Raw genomic sequence first — 17,707 nt, forward strand, 5'->3', positions numbered from 1 at the left:
TGGGTCTCATGTCAACAGAAACAAACTTATACACACGTGGACAAAATTGTTGGTACCCTTCGGTCAATGAAAGAAAAACTCACAATGGTCACAGAAAAAAACTTTAATCTGACAAAAGTAATAATAAATAAAAATTCTATGAATGTTAACCAGTGAAATTCAAACATTGCTTTTCAACCATGCTTCAACGGAATTATTTAAAAAAATAAACTCATGGAACAGACCTAGGCAAAAATGATGGTACCCCTAACTTAATATTTTGTTGCACAACCTTTTGAGGCAATCACTGCAATCAGACGATTCCTGTAACTGTCAATGAGACTTCTGCACCTCTCAGAAGGTATTTTGGCCCACTCCTCATGAGCAAACTGCTCCAGTTGTTTCCGTCTTTTCCAGACGGCATGTTTCAGCTCCTTCCAAAGATGCTCAATAGGATTGAGTTCAGGGCTCATAGAAGGCCACTTTAGAATAGTCAAATGTTTTCCTCATTCATAGAATTTTTATTTATTATTACTTTTGTCAGATTAAAGTTTTTCTGTGACCATTGTGAGTTTTTCTTTCATTGACCGAAGGGTACTAACAATTTTGTCCACGTGTGTATAAGTTTGTTTCTGTTGACATGAGACCCAAATCTTTTTCATTATATAATATAGAGGGTGTTAGGCATCATCAGAGTGAATTTGGAGAACATTCAATTCAATTTGGTGTGTAATAGAGGGTGGAAACGGATTCTGATAACCTGTAATAGGGCCTTATCATATTTGGTGACCCTGCTATAAGTTTGTTTCTGTTGACATGAGACCCAAATCTTTTTCATTATATAAAATAGAGGGTGTTAGGCATCACCAGAGTGAATATGGATAACAATAATGAATTCCAATATTTTATTCAGCACTTTATTACCGAATAACATTAATTCAAATGTTTTAAAATTTGTTTAATTCAAACTTGGAATAATAATAATAATAATAATAATAATAATAATAATAATAATCTTATTGTTGTTATATATTTAATTTATATGATTAATTAATCAATTGTAATTAAAATATATATAATTAATAGTCTAAAGTATCCGCATCTGACTACATTTTTTAGCCTTAATTAATAAATGACTTTCCCAGGGTAGTTTAAAAAAAAGCAGTCATGAAAATAGAGAATGCAAAAGCATTTGAACAGCTTTGTTTATTAAGTACTGTAAATGAGTCTTTAGAAAACTGTTTCTTTGCGGCACGACGGCACTATTGTGCACGCAAAACACATTAATAAATCCGAAAACACATTAACAAATCCGAAAACAAATTAACAAATCCCAAAACAAATTAACAAATCCCAAAACACATTAACAAATCCCAAAACAAATTAACAAATCCCAAAACAAATTAACAAATCCCAAAACACATTAACAAATCCCAAAACACATTAACAAATCAGAAAACAAATGAACAAATCAGAAAACACATTAACAAATCAGAAAACAAATGAACAAATCAGAAAACACATTAACAAATCAGAAAACACATTAACAACAAATCCGAAAACACAACGACAAGTCAGACAACCCAGAAACGGTAGTGTATCGTTTTTGAATGGAAACTTACCGATCATTGGACAAGACACCTGTCACTCAAGATATACAGGTATGGAATCTTATGTGTAATGTGTAAAGTTCTCCGTTTAAATAAAGTTTTCCGTTCAAGAAAATAACAGAATTAATCCACAGTAATCCATTCCAACTTTTCCCTGCGGCAGACTGTTGAACTTCATGTATACCTTGAGTGACAGGTGTCTTGTCCAATCACAAACTATACCAACCGCTTCCGGGTTGTCTGAAATGTCGTTGTGTTTTCTATTTTGTTAATGTGTTTTCTGATTTGTAAATGTGTTTTCTGATTTGTTAATGTGTTTCGTGCACCGATTCAGACAACCCGGAAGCGATAGGTATAGTTTGTGAATGGAAATTTACCATCATTGGACAAGACGACTGTCATTAAAGATATACAAGTGAATGAAAGGTGTCTCGTCCGATGATGGTAAGTTTCCATTCACAAACTATACCAACCTCTTCCGGGTTGTCTGACTTGTTAATGTGTTTTCGGATTTGTTAATTTGTTTTCGGATTTGTTAATTTGTTTTGGGATTTGTTAATTTGTTTTGGGATTTGTTAACGTGTTTTGGGATTTGTTAATGTGTTTTGGGATTTGTTAATGTGTTTTGGGATTTGTTAATGTGTTTTGGGATTTGTTAATTTGTTTTCGGATTTGTTTATGTGTTTTGGGATTTGTTAATGTGTTTTGCACTTCCCGGCCACCATAATTTTAAGCTGCATTTTAGCAACAGCGCCCTCTATGGTCACAACATACGATGGGTCACAGATTTCGGTGTAACACCCTGAACATGATCATCTGAACACTGAACTAGGTTTGGTCACGTGGGGTTTGCACAATGGGTGGTGTAAAAGTACAAATATTACATTAATACATTGATCTTAGCCTATCAATTAATGTCAAGAAGCTACAACAGAGCAGTCTTTTATATAAACACTGTGTATTTAATTATTTAGAAATTCTATAATATAATAAGCAGCACATTTCTCATACCAACACAAGAGTTTACAATTTTCCATACCACATCATATCATATTGTCATCTAGGCTAGAAACCCTACCATAACTATGATTCTACTTGGTTCTATTGCTATAGAAGTTTTGTACGATTTTCTGACTTATTTCCATAACTTGCAACTCTGGAGTACATTATCCCATTTTATTGCTGATCATATCTACCCTGATTTTTTGTTACTTTGGGAAAATGTATTGTTTGGGTTCACTGACTATGACAGAAAGGTCAGTTCTCAATTTTATTTGATCAGCTTGTTTATTTGTTTATTTATTTATTTACTAAATTTTACATTCACAAATCAAAATTTTCCAACAAAAAACTGACTTTGTAGCGCTGTCAATAAATATTAATCAGTACGTTTCTAACTCTTTTATTACCAGCTGGTTTATAAAATCCCTGTTTTTTACTCACATTTAAAGGATGCTTTCACACCAGACACTGCAAAGTAAAAGATGGGAACAGTTTTCATCATGGGGAATCCTTTAGTTTATTTGTATAGGGCTTCTGACAATTATCACAAACTCATTGATATGTAGGGGTGGGCGATATGACAATAATATCATATCATGAATCTTCAAGACATTTCTACTAATTTCCATAAAGGTATATAAATATTAGCCATATACGTATATATATATATATATATATACGTATATATATATATATATATATATATATATATATATACACACAATGACAACAAAATACATTCAATATGTTAAAATTTAAAAACTAAAAATTTATATAATACAAAAAAATAATACAACTTCTTCTTCTTCTTCTTCTTTCGGCTTTTCCCTTCAGGGGTCGCCACAGCGAATCATCTCTCTCCACCTAACCCTATCTTCTGCATCCTCAACCCTTGCACCCACTAGCTTCAAATCCTCATTAATTACATCCATATACCTCCTCTTTGGCCTTCCTCTTTGCCTCCTGCCTGGCAGCTCCATGTCCAACATTCTCCTACCAATATACTCACTCTCCCTCCTCTGAACATGTCCAAACCATCTTAATCTCGCCTCCCTAACTTTGTCCCCCAAACGTCCAACATGGGCTGTCCCTCTGATGTACTCGTTCCTAATCCTGTCCAATCTTGTCACACCCAAAGAGAACCTCAACATCTTCAGTTCGGCTACCTCAAGCTCTGACTCCTGTCTCTTCTTCAGTGACACTGTCTCTAAACCATACAGCATGGCCGGTCTCACCACTGTCCTGTACACCTTCCCCTTGATTCTTGCTGATATTTGCCTATCACACAGAACTCCTGACACCTTTCTCCACCCACTCCAACCTGCCTGCACTCGCTTCTTTACTTCTTTCCCACTCTCTCCATTACTCTGGACTGTTGACCCCAAGTACTTAAACTCCTGTACCTTCTTCACCTCTTCACCCTGTAACCTTACTGTTCCACTTCCCTCCCTTTCATTCACACACATGTACTCAGTCTTACTACGACTGACTTTCATTCCTCTTCTCTCCAGCGCAAACCTCCACCTCTCCAGGTTTTCCTCCACCTGCTCCCTGCTCTCACTACAGATCACAATGTCATCTGCAAACATCATCGTCCAAGGAGACTCCTGTCTGACCTCCTCTGACAACTGGTCCATCACTATAGCAAACAGGAAGGGGCTCAGAGCCGATCCCTGATGCAGTCCCACCTCCACTGTAAACTCCTCTGTCTGACCTACAGCACACCTCACCACTGTCCTGCTCCTTTCATACATGTCCTGCACCACTCTGACATACTTCTCTGCTACTCCTGACTTCCTCATACAGTACCACAGCTCTTCTCTTGGCACCCTGTCATACGCTTTCTCTAAGTCTACAAACACACAGTGCAACTCCCTCTGACCATCCCTATACTTCTCCATCAACATTCTCAGAGCAAAAATTGCATCTGTTGTGCTCTTTCTGGGCATGAAGCCATGCTGCTGTTCACAAATTTCCACCACCTTCCTTAACCTAGCTTCCACTACTCTTTCCCACAACTTCATTGTATGGCTCATCAACTTTATCCAATTTATTTATTATTTTATTACTAAATAAAAAAAAATAAAATAATAATAATAATATTAATAAAAATGAATACATTTTTAATATTAATAATTATTAATAATATTATTAATAATAATTACTTAATAATAATTATTAATAATAATATTACTAATATTAATAATTATTATTAATACATTTTATAATATTAATACAAAAAAATAATACAACAATAACAATAATACTTACATTTTTTGGATCAGATAAGCTACTTCCAATCATTTGCTGCTGTTATTGCTATTAAAAGAATTATAGCTCAGAATTATTTTATACAATCGTTTTGAGTTTCTTTTTTGCTTACATCATTTGAGATTACACTTTTCCTGTATGTTTCCTGAAATGGAATCACGAGTAATGGGATCACGAGTAAACCTTTCACTTTTGTTGTTGTTAATGATGCTTGGTTTTTCTGTTAAAATAAACTGCCTGTTTTTGTACCTTAGAATTTTGTTTTGACTCTTGTTGGATTATTTTATGTTACGCTCTTTAATATTTCAAATTAGTGGAATCAGATATTAGTCATAGTTTCTTCTCATTCACACCCAGAACAATACATCTTGTTCTTCTCCAACCTCCTAGGAGTTGTCCATCCGTAAGTTCTTGCTGACCATTAGATTAAAAAACATATATGGAGTTCATGGCCAATTAGAACCCTCCACCTACTGGTAGAATTAGACAACATGGAACCACTTATATGCCAAGTTGTGAATAGTTTCTAATACTTTTTAATAAACTGAGAGAGATATTGTTATCTGAAAATCTCGTTTTGTGCTTCTTTTGGCAACTCTCCCCTGGGCCGGAGAGGAAGCAGTGGGGCGTTCTATAGCTTTTCTCTCTGAACAGAGAAAACAACTCTTCAACTGCACACCAAAATGAGAGAAATGAGATAAATCATTATCTCATATCTCATATATATCATCAACTGTATATATCATCTATTACACAACTGTATACAGTTACATAATATAAAGTCCAATAGTTTGAAGTCTAAGAATGAGTTCAGATTTCATCATTACAGCAATAGTTCTTAAATTCAACAGTCTACAGTATCTATATGAGATCATCCACTAAAGCATCGTGTGAGATTTGAGCAACTGTTAATGAGAAGAGCAAATTGTTAAGCTATCCATGTGTGTTCATACAGAGCAGCAGAAGGTCAGTCATAAATGCAGACAGTTTCATGCAGAAGATCATAAATATGATGATATTGTATAAAAGCAAACAGCAGCCAGTCAGGCACACTGTTCAGAATTTATTTTCTGTCAAACATTGGTTGTGGTTCTATGTGCTAATCCAACCCTGACTATTCACCATCTGTGGAATAACAAAAACACAATGTTTAAATAAAAAATGAATATAGAATATTGTAGGACATAATGTTTCCTTAGGCACAGGCTCCCCGTGACCCGAGAAGTTGAGATGTTTCCTTGTTTGAGTTCATGTTTCTTTCATGGAAATTAAATTACAGAAGTCTTTAATTTTGGAGAATACAGAAGTGTTCTAGTACTATCCATGTGATCCGGGTTATGTTTAGTGTTGGTTCATTTTAATTAGGTCAAATGTTTAGCCTGGCTGACGTGAAAGGCCTTCTGTGAGCCACTCATGTTCACTGATCTGTTCGGAGCTTGGCGGTTTGGTAGGGTTCTGTTCCAAGCACCACTTTATCTTTAACTTTGCTTTACTTGTGCTTCTAACATTTCATACAACTTAGATATTCAATCCCTTTTATTCTGTGCGTTTCCTGCCGCAAATAGCCACAGCCAAAGTCAATTAGTTTGATGTCTAGGGAGTCGAAGTTGAAAAGAAGGTTTTCCACCTTGATGTCACTGTGAATCGAAGAATACCATCAGTTTTTGAACACTAAAGAAAACGGTCAGGATCAAAAACAAATGATCTAAATTAAATTCCATCTTAAAAATAACAAGTAAGATCAGTGGCACTGTAACCATGAACTATACTCTATAAAAAACAGTAAGACTCAGCAAGACTAGACCCTTATAGGCACATCACAGTCACATTGATACCATACATCAGTAGACCTTCATTAAAACAGTTCACTCACACACATATCTAAATTACACACACACACACACACACAAAGCAAAAGATGCTGTTGTGATTTGCTTTTCTTAATGTTACAAACTTTACCAATATTATCTGTATTTGTGCATCAGTTTGCTAGCAATAAAAATAAAAATAGCATAGTTTGTGAAATCTGAATCAGAAACATCATAGATACAGTATATGAGACCTGCTGCTGTCAGCTATGACTACTGTGACTTAACTGAGTAGAATTACACCTTCAAAAATGATTTTTGCAAACTTGCACACTGTGCAGAATATGGATGTAAAAACCAGAAACAAAGAATGAATATACCTAAAAAAAAACCCTATGTAAACTGAACCAAAGCCTCCATGATACAAAGAAATGTCTGTGCTAAAGGAAAAATAAAAAGACACAAAATGAGATTTATGTTTGGTGTCCTCTTCTGTGGTATGGTCAGTAATAAATCAAGTGTTAATTAATAAAATGTTTTATTTCATGTTTATTTGTTTTATTTATTTTTAACTAGTGATACAACAGCATAATAACTATAATCCTGTCATGCTGGCTTTATTACACCATTCTGACTTTGGGTAGAAAAGCCAGTTAAAAAACAACATTTGTATCTACCATAGATATACACTGAGCTCTACAGTATTGAGATACAGAATAGAGGTCATGCTAATATAAATCTAGGTTTCTTGTTTTCTTGTTTTTGTGCTATCAATTAGATCTTACCCAAAGGGTAAGAGGCACCTATTAAGCTGCCTAAACCCTCTCAGAATAATTTTAGTACTGTCCTGTTCAGAGAAATTTGTTCATCTGTTGAACAGTTTTAAAAAGCCCTTTGCAGTAAATGTTATTTAGCACTTTCATCAACAAATGGCTAGTTTTGCATCTAGGTTTTTATTAATTTCAGAAAAGACAACAAACATAACTTCTCAGGGGTTTCCACCTTCTACTCTTTTTTTGTAGCTGCAAGCAACTTTTGTTTCCTGTTATTGTCTAACTGGGCTGCTATAGTGAGTACTTAAGCATCATATGATCAAATAAAGCTCAAAATAAGCCCACTACTTTGAGAGAGTTGTGCACTCAGCTAGTATGCCAGAATTGCCATCTTTCCTGATTTTGGAAGATCAACTGAAAAATTTGAAGTCAACGAGGAAGTATTACATACCTTCTGGGTCAATAAGGAATTCCATACAAGAATGGTGGAAAGTGGGCATCTCTTGGACCTGAAAGTTGGATAATCATATTATATGCATATAAATGTCAAGACTTGTCACTTGTGACATGTTACACACCCTTCTAAAGTCTCTGATACCCAGTCCCCACTGAGCTGTTCACAACTTCTTTCTGAAGGAAAGAAAAGTCATGAATCAAAGGATTTTTATTTAATTGTGGTTCTACAGCTGAGTGGAGCAGTGCTGGGGCTGCCAGGGCTACTTGAGTTGAACAGAATGGCCAGAAGATGGGCATGAGATATAGTTAGCAAATGTGAGGTCATGGTCATAAGATAACTACGTTGGTGTTTCTGCTCAGAAAAAAATGCAAAATGGAACTGTTTTAAATCATGTGTTTAGCATGTTCAGCAGAAAATCTCCTTATAGACCCATTTATATATTTATTCTGTTTCTATCACCAGCATTGCAACAGCCATGTTCTATCACAATCACAATCACCTGCCAGGAAGTTTAATGACACTCTTAGCGCAAATAAACATGAGGTCTCCAATTTGTTACGAATAAAAATGTTCTAATTTAATGCAAGATTTATTTATTTTTAAACATTTAATGGAAATTGTACCATTATTTATACTATTTTATTCACATATATTTAAGAGACAAAATCAAATGATTTAAAATGTTTTCAGAATATATTTTTTAACCAATTGTTTATGTTGGGAGTTGATTCATTGTGTGTCATGTTCACTTTATACTATTAGCTTGTTAATTGTAAATTGATGGTTGTTTTGTTAATATTAGGCTTGTAAGATGAAATTGTAAGATAATAGTCATAAGATAAAATTTCAAAACCGAGTTCATTCTAAGGCAGCAGAGAAACAAACAGGAAACCTTTATACATTTAATTTAATTTGAAGTACTTTTAGAATAGTTTATACAAAGAATTATATAGAGAAAATGAAGACAGTATCGAGCCATTCTTGTTTCTAAATACACTGCAGAAGTATAAAACTATTGTGTATTATGAATTCCCATGACTGCAAGAACTACAGAAACCTAAATTCTATTAGAAGTAGTTTGTTGTTTGCCTCTTTTTCAAAAAGGTTTGTTTACATGCTATAATTCTAAAGTTTGGCATTTATAAAATTTGTATTTTAAACCATTTTCATGTAGTGCTTCTTTTTTTTGATTGACAGGAAATGCCATGCTGTTTACTTCCCCATCACCCGAACATAAATCATCTCTGCAAAAACTGTAAGTCCACCCATAATCAGGGGTAAATATGTTCAGTGACACTGTCAGGAGACACAGTTTGGAATGCACAATGTAAAGAGTAAAGACCACTGACATATAAATCACAGCTTCTTTAAAAAGAAAAAAATATCATTAAAAAGTGGCAATTATGATGAACACTGAAGACCAGGAAAATGAGATGTACAATGGATCAGAGTTTCAAGATAATGTGGATATTTAGAAATTCTATAATATAATAAGCAGCACATTTCTCATACCAACACAAGAGTTTACAATTTTCCATACCACATCATATCATATTGTCATCTAGGCTAGAAACCCTACCATAACTATGATTCTACTTGGTTCTATTGCTATAGAAGTTTTGTACGTTTTTCTGACTTATTTCCATAACTTGCAACTCTGGAGTACATTATCCCATTTTATTGCTGATTATATCTACCCTGATTTTTTGTTACTTTGGGAAAATGTATTGTTTGGGTTCACTGACTATGACAGAAAGGTCAGTTCTCAATTTTATTTGATCAGCTTGTTTATTTGTTTATTTATTTATTTACTAAATTTTACATTCACAAATCAAATTCATTTTCCAACAAAAAACTGACTTTGTAGCGCTGTCAATAAATATTAATCAGTACGTTTCTAACTCTTTTATTACCAGCTGGTTTATAAAATCCCTGTTTTTTACTCACATTTAAAGGATGCTTTCACACCAGACACTGCAAAGTAAAAGATGGGAACAGTTTTCATCATGGGGAATCCTTTAGTTTATTTGTATAGGGCTTCTGACAATTATCACAAACTCATTGATATGTAGGGGTGGACGATATGACAATAATATCATATCATGAATCTTCAAGACATTTCTACTAATATCCATAAAGGTATACAAATATTAGCCAGCAAAACAGAAGTGTTTATATGTATATATATATATATATACGTATATATATATATATATATATATATATATATATATATATATATATATATATATATATATATATATATATACAATGACAACAAAATACATTCAATATGTTAAAATTTAAAAACTAAAAATTTATATAATACAAAAAAATAATACAATAATAACAATAATACTTACATTTTTTGGATCAGATAAGCTACTTCCAATCATTTTCTGCTGTTATTGCTATTAAAAGAATTATAGCTCAGAATTATTTTATACAATCGTTTTGAGTTTCTTTTTTGCTTACATCATTTGAGATTACACTTTTCCTGTATGTTTCCTGAAATGGAATCACGAGTAATGGGATCACGAGTAAACCTTTCACTTTTGTTGTTGTTAATGATGCTTGGTTTTTCTGTTAAAATAAACTGCCTGTTTTTGTACCTTAGAATTTTGTTTTGACTCTTGTTGGATTATTTTATGTTACGCTCTTTAATATTTCAAATTAGTGGAATCAGATATTAGTCATAGTTTCTTCTCATTCACACCCAGAACAATACATCTTGTTCTTCTCCAACCTCCTAGGAGTTGTCCATCCTTAAGTTCTTGCTGACCATTAGATTAAAAAACATATATGGAGTTCATGGCCAATTAGAACCCTCCACCTACTGGTAGAATTAGACAACATGGAACCACTTATATGCCAAGTTGTGAATAGTTTCTAATACTTTTTAATAAACTGAGAGAGATATTGTTATCTGAAAATCTCATTTTGTGCTTCTTTTGGCAACTCTCCCCTGGGCCGGAGAGGAAGCAGTGGGGCGTTCTATAGCTTTTCTCTCTGAACAGAGAAAACAACTCTTCAACCGCACACCAAAATGAGAGAAATGAGATAACTCATTATCTCATATCTCATATATATCATCAACTGTATATATCATCTATTACACAACTGTATACAGTTACATAATATAAAGTCCAATAGTTTGAAGTCTAAGAATGAGTTCAGATTTCATCATTACAGCAATAGTTCTTAAATTCAACAGTCTACAGTATCTATATGAGATCATCCACTAAAGCATGGTGTGAGATTTGAGCAACTGTTAATGAGAAGAGCAAATTGTTAAGCTATCCATGTGTGTTCATACAGAGCAGCAGAAGGTCAGTCATAAATGCAGACAGTTTCATGCAGAAGATCATAAATATGATGATATTGTATAAAAGCAAACAGCAGCCAGTCAGGCACACTGTTCAGAATTTATTTTCTGTCAAACATTGGTTGTGGTTCTATGTGCTAATCCAACCCTGACTATTCACCATCTGTGGAATAACAAAAACACAATGTTTAAATAAAAAATGAATATAGAATATTGTAGGACATAATGTTTCCTTAGGCACAGGCTCCCCGTGACCCGAGAAGTTCGGATAAGCGGTAGAAGATGAGATAATATTTCCTTGTTTGATTTCATGTTTCTTTCATGGAAATTAAATTACAGAAGTCTTTAATTTTGGAGAATACAGAAGTGTTCTAGTACTATCCATGTGATCCGGGTTATGTTTAGTGTTGGTTCATTTTAATTAGGTCAAATGTTTAGCCTGGCTGACGTGAAAGGCCTTCTGTGAGCCACTCATGTTCACTGATCTGTTCGGAGCTTGGCGGTTTGGTAGGGTTCTGTTCCAAGCACCACTTTATCTTTAACTTTGCTTTACTTGTGCTTCTAACATTTCATACAACTTAGAATTTTTCTCAGATTTCTTGTAATATTTTAACCTGATGCTTTTGTAATATGTCACATTCAGACAGGCCAGCCTTGAAATTGAGGGTCTCAGCAACGATTGTCTCTTCGTTCCTTTTTTTTTTTTTGCAGACAAGACTAAAGTGGAGGATGTCAAGACTCCAGACAGTAGCATGGTTGGCAAAATACTCTTGTTGCAGGATACATTCTAGAGCCGAAGAGCTGAGCAGAAGAGCAAGAACACCAACAGCAACATCACAACTTAGATATTCAATCCCTTTTATTCTGTGCGTTTCCTGCCGCAAATAGCCACAGCCAAAGTCAATTAGTTTGATGTCTAGGGAGTCGAAGTTGAAAAGAAGGTTTTCCACCTTGATGTCACTGTGAATAGAAGAATACCATCAGTTATTGAACACTAAAGAAAACGGTCAGGATCAAAAACAAATGATCTAAATTAAATTCCATCTTAAAAATAACAACAAGTAAGATCAGTGGCACTGTAACTGTTATGAGAGCCAGGATGGCTCCCTCTGCTGGCCTGCAGAAGATTTGCTGCACTTTATCATCAGGACTCTATTTCCCACAATCCATTGCACCACCAACTCAGCACACCTGTTTCCTGTTTGTAATCACCTGGTCTATTTAAGCTCACTCAGAACGCTCTAATGGCGCGAAGTATTGTTAGCACTGTCTGCATTTTGAGCGTATTATCTGTTCCCGCTATTGCCTTGTTTTCACCCTGCTTGTTTATCGTGTTTATGAATGTTTGCTACCTGCCCTGACCTACGCCTGGATTATTTACTACTGTTTTTGGATTTCCTTTGATGTTGTTGTCTGCCTGATGTTTGACCCTTGCCTGTTTTGGAGATTGCCTAATAAACCAGCATTTGGATCTAACCTGTTTCACGTGCATGACAGTAACCATGAACTATACTCTATAAAAAACAGTAAGACTCAGCAAGACTAGACCCTTATAGGCACATCTCAGTCACATTGATACCATACATCAGTAGCCCTTCATTAAAACAGTTCACTCACACACATATCTAAATTACACACACACACACACACACAAAGCAAAGCAAAAGATGCTGTTGTGATTTGCTTTTCTTAATGTTACAAACTTTACCAATATTATCTGTATTTGTGCATCAGTTTGCTAGCAATAAAAAAAATAGCATAGTTTGTGAAATCTGAATCAGAAACATCATAGATACAGTATATGAGACCTGCTGCTGTCAGCTATGACTACTGTGACTTAACTGAGTATTACACCTTCAAAAATGATTTTTGCAAACTTGCACACTGTGCAGAATATGGATGTATGAACAAGAACCAAAGAACAAGTATACCTAAAAAAAAAAACCCTATGTAAACTGATCCAAAGCCTCCATGATACAAAGAAATGTCTGTGCTAAAGGAAAAATAAAAAGACACAAAATGAGATTTATGTTTGGTGTCCTCTTCTGTGGTATGGTCAGTAATAAATCAAGTGTTAATTAATAAAATGTTTTATTTCATGTTTGTTTGTTTTATTTATTTTTAACTAGTGATACAACAGCTTAATTGGATGCTTAATTGGATATTGGATGAAGCAAGATGGCGCCGCGGATGGCAGCCTCAGTGCTTAGCTCCTCATTGTTTACTCTGTTTTTGTTAGTTTTTTCTGCTCTTTGTCAAGGAAATCCGGTCAGTTTCACCAGAGATGAACTGCTGAACATTCGGCAGTATACACACCACAAGATCTTTTACCGGTTTTTGAGTATTCTGACGTTTTGCTGCATATTGTAGTTGGCGGAGCGGCTGCGCTGTTTAAGCGCTTCAAGACGCGCAGACGGGGCAGACGGGGAAAACGCGCCGGCGCGATAGTGAAACTTAGAACACCGCTGCCAAGCATCCACCTGGCGAATCTCCGCTCTCTACCCAACAAAACGGACGAACTCCTTCTGCTCACCCGGAAAAATAAGGATTTTTCGAACTCTGCTGCTCTCTGCTTCACGGAAACCTGGCTGAACGACACCATTCCGGACAGCGCGTTAAGTCTACCGGGCTTTCAGCTCTTTAGAGCGGACCGCGACGCAGAATCAACGGGGAAATCGCGCGGCGGCGGGACGTGTTTTTACATCAATGAAAGGTGGTGTTCTGATGTAACTGTGCTGTCCAGATCTTGAAACACTCTTCATCAGGGGCGTCACTAGGCCCTTTTTAAACTTCTGCCCAGCCCCCCTAAAAAAATCATTTGATTAATTATTTTTTGATCGCTTCAGTTCCCTTTAAAAACGCATTTGAAGCGGCACAAGCTGCGTCATGTTTCGGCTCCTCCCCTGAACTGAGTCTGCGTGGATTCAGCGCGTTTTTCAATCCGCAGGGACGCCGAGCAGAGCGAACATTAGAGAGTACAAGGTGTGTGTGCTTTTATTGATGGATTGCTATGATATGACATCTGCATCGGTGCAGTTCTTGTAATTGCAGTTTACTGGACCAATACACAGTTCGGTTTCTCATCCAATGCGTCTTCGCTGCGTTCAACTTCAGCCCTTATCACAGTAGTTGTTTTTTCATTTTTTTTTTACAGTGCAATACAGGGAATACAATGGAATAGTGGATTGCAATAAGGTTAGTAGTATACAACCCTACCCTGGGGGCTGAGCCCCCCTAAGATGAAAATTCTAGAATCGCCCCTGCTCTTCATTAACTGCAAACCGTTCTATTCGCCGCGGGAGTTTTGCTCGTTCATTCTGGTGTGTTTACATTCCACCGCAAGCGCACGTGAGCTTGGCACTACAGACACTCGCTGATCTGATCACAGAGTGAGCAACAACACCCGGACTCTGTAGTAATAATTCTTGGGGACTTTATTAAAGCGATTCTTTCACGTGAATTGCCTAAATACAGACAGCATGTTACATGTCCCAAAAGAGACAGTAACACACTGGATCACTGCTACACTACAATAAAGGATGCATATCACTCTGTCCCACGGGCAGCTCTGGGACTCTCTGATCACTGCTTAGTTCATCTGATACCGACCTACAGGCAGAAACTAAAAAGAGCTAAACCCGTATTAAGGACTGTAAAAAGATGGACTAAGGAAGCGGAGCAGGATTTACAAGCCTGTTTCTCGCTCACTGACTGGTCTGTTTTTGAAGATGCTGCCACAGACCTGGACGAGCTCACAGAGACTATAACATCATATATTAGTTTCTGTGAGGATTTGTGCATTCCTTCCAGGACTCACTTAACCTACAACAATGTAAACCATGGTTCACTGCAAAACTCAGCCAGCTCCGTCAGTCCAAAGTGGATGCTCACAGGGATGGGGATAGAGTCTTGTACAAACAGGCCAAATACACACTGGAAAAGGAGATCAGAGTGGCAAAGAGAAACTATTCTGAAAAGCTACGGGCTCAGTTTGCCTCTAACGATTCAGCTTCAGTGTGGAAAGGTCTGAAAGCCATCACCAACTACACGACACCATCCCCCAGCACTGTGGTGAATCAACAACTGGCAGACGACCTGAACGAGTTCTACTGTAGGTTTGAAAAAGCCCAATTCTCACCTCCTGTAACCCCTGACTCCAACACACCTAAAATTCAGGTCAGTGAAGATGATGTGTGTCAGGTCTTCAAGATGAACAAAAGGAGAAAGGCACCAGGCCCAGACAGTGTTTCACCAGCCTGTCTGAAAACCTGTGCTGATCAACTGGCCCCCATCTTTACTCGGATATTCAACACGTCACTGGAGCTGTGTTAAGTACCCTCATGCTTGAAAAGCTCCACCATCATCCCCGTCCCAAAGAAACCCAAAATTACCGGACTAAATGACTACAGACCTGTGGCTCTAACATCTGTGGTCATGAAATCATTTGAAAGACTGGTTCTGGCTTATCTGAAGGACATCACTGGACCCTTACTGGACCCTCTGCAGTTTGCCTACAGAGCAAACAGGTCTGTGAATGATGCAGTCAATATGGGACTGCATTATGTTCTGCAGCATCTGGACAGACCAGGGACTTATGTGAGGATCCTGTTTGTGGACTTCAGCTCTGCTTTCAACGCCATCATCCCATCACTCCTTCAGCCCAAATTAACCCAGCTCTCTGTGCCCTCCTCTGTCTGTCAGTGGATCACCAGCTTTCTCACAGACAGGCAGCAGCTAGTGCGACTGGGAAAACTCAAATCTAGCACCCAAACCATCAGCACTGGCGCTCGTCAGGACTGTGTTCTCTCCCCACTGCTCTTCTCTCTGTACACGTATGACTGCACCTCTAATGACCCCTCTGTCAAGCTCCTGAAGTTTGCAGACGACACCACACTGATCGGCCTCATCCAGGACGGTGACGAGTCTGCTTACAGACTGGAGGTTGAACGGCTGGCTGTCTGGTGCAGCCTTAACAACCTGGAGCTGAACACGCTCAAGACAGTGGAGATGATCGTGGACTTCAGGAGAAACCCCCCTGCTCTCCCCCCCCCACTCACCATCCTAGACAGCATTGTCACAGCAGTGGAGTCATTCAGATTCCTGGGAACCACAATCTCCCAGGACCTGAAGTGGGACATTCACATTCACTCTATTGTGAAAAAGGCTCAGCAGAGGTTGTACTTCCTTTGCCAGCTGAGGAAGTTCAACCTGCCACAGGATCTGCTGAAACAGTTCTACACTGCTATCATCGAATCCATCCTCTGCACTTCAGTGACTGTTTGGTTCAGCTCAGCCACCCAATCCGAACTCGGGAGACTACAGAGGGTAGTCCGGACTGCTGAGCGAATGATTGGCACAACTCTCCCCACTCTCCAAGACCTGTACTTCTCCAGAGTGAGCAAAAGGGCAAAGAAAATCACTCTGGACCCCTCACATCCAGCACACTTACTCTTTGAACTGTTGCCATCTGGCCGACGCTACAGAGCCCTGAGCACCAAAATGACCAGATATAGGAACAGTTTCTTCCCTCAGGCAATCCATCTGATGAACACTTAACATACATCTGATGAACACCTAACATACACAGAACAAACCCTATTCTTACATTGTTTACAAGTACTCATTTATATTTTAATTTGCACATCTATATTTGAATTTGCATATCTTTACTTCAATTTGCACATACAGCTGTCTATTATTTATGTGTTCATTTCTTACCATTGCCTATATGTTTACACTGTGGAGCTCCTGTACTAGGAAAAATTCCTCGTATGTGAAAACATACTTGGCAATAAAGACCTTTCTGATTCTGATTCTGATAATAGCTATAATCCTGTCGTGCTGGCTTTATTACACCATTCTGACTTTGGGTAGAAAAGCCAGTTAAAAAACAACATTTGTATCTACCATAGATATACACTGAGCTCTACAGTATTGAGATACAGAATAGAGGTCATGCTAATATAAATCTAGGTTTCTTGTTTCCTTGTTTTTGTGCTATCAATTAGATCTTACCCAAAGGGTAAGAGGCACCTATTAAGCTGCCTAAACCCTCTCAGAATAATTTTAGTACTGTCCTGTTCAGAGAAATTTGTTCATCTGTTGAACAGTTTCAAAAAGCCCTTTGCAGTAAATGTTATTTAGCACTTTCATCAACAAATGGCTAGTTTTGCATCTAGGTTTTTATTCATTTCAGAAAAGACAACAAACATAACTTCTCAGGGGTTTCCATCTTCTACTCTTTTTTGTAGCTGCAAGCAACTTTTGTTTCCTGTTATTGTCTAACTGGGCTGCTATAGTGAGTACTTAAGCATCATATGATCAAATAAAGCTCAAAATAAGCCCACTACTTTGAGAGAGTTGTGCACTCAGCTAGTATGCCAGAATTGCCATCTTTCCTGATTTTGGAAGATCAACTGAAAAATTTGAAGTCAACGAGGAAGTATTACATACCTTCTGGGTCAATAAGGAATTCCATACAA

This window comes from Tachysurus vachellii, chromosome 10, assembly GCF_030014155.1.
Source record: "Tachysurus vachellii isolate PV-2020 chromosome 10, HZAU_Pvac_v1, whole genome shotgun sequence".
Classification (NCBI taxonomy): Eukaryota; Metazoa; Chordata; class Actinopteri; order Siluriformes; family Bagridae; genus Tachysurus; species Tachysurus vachellii.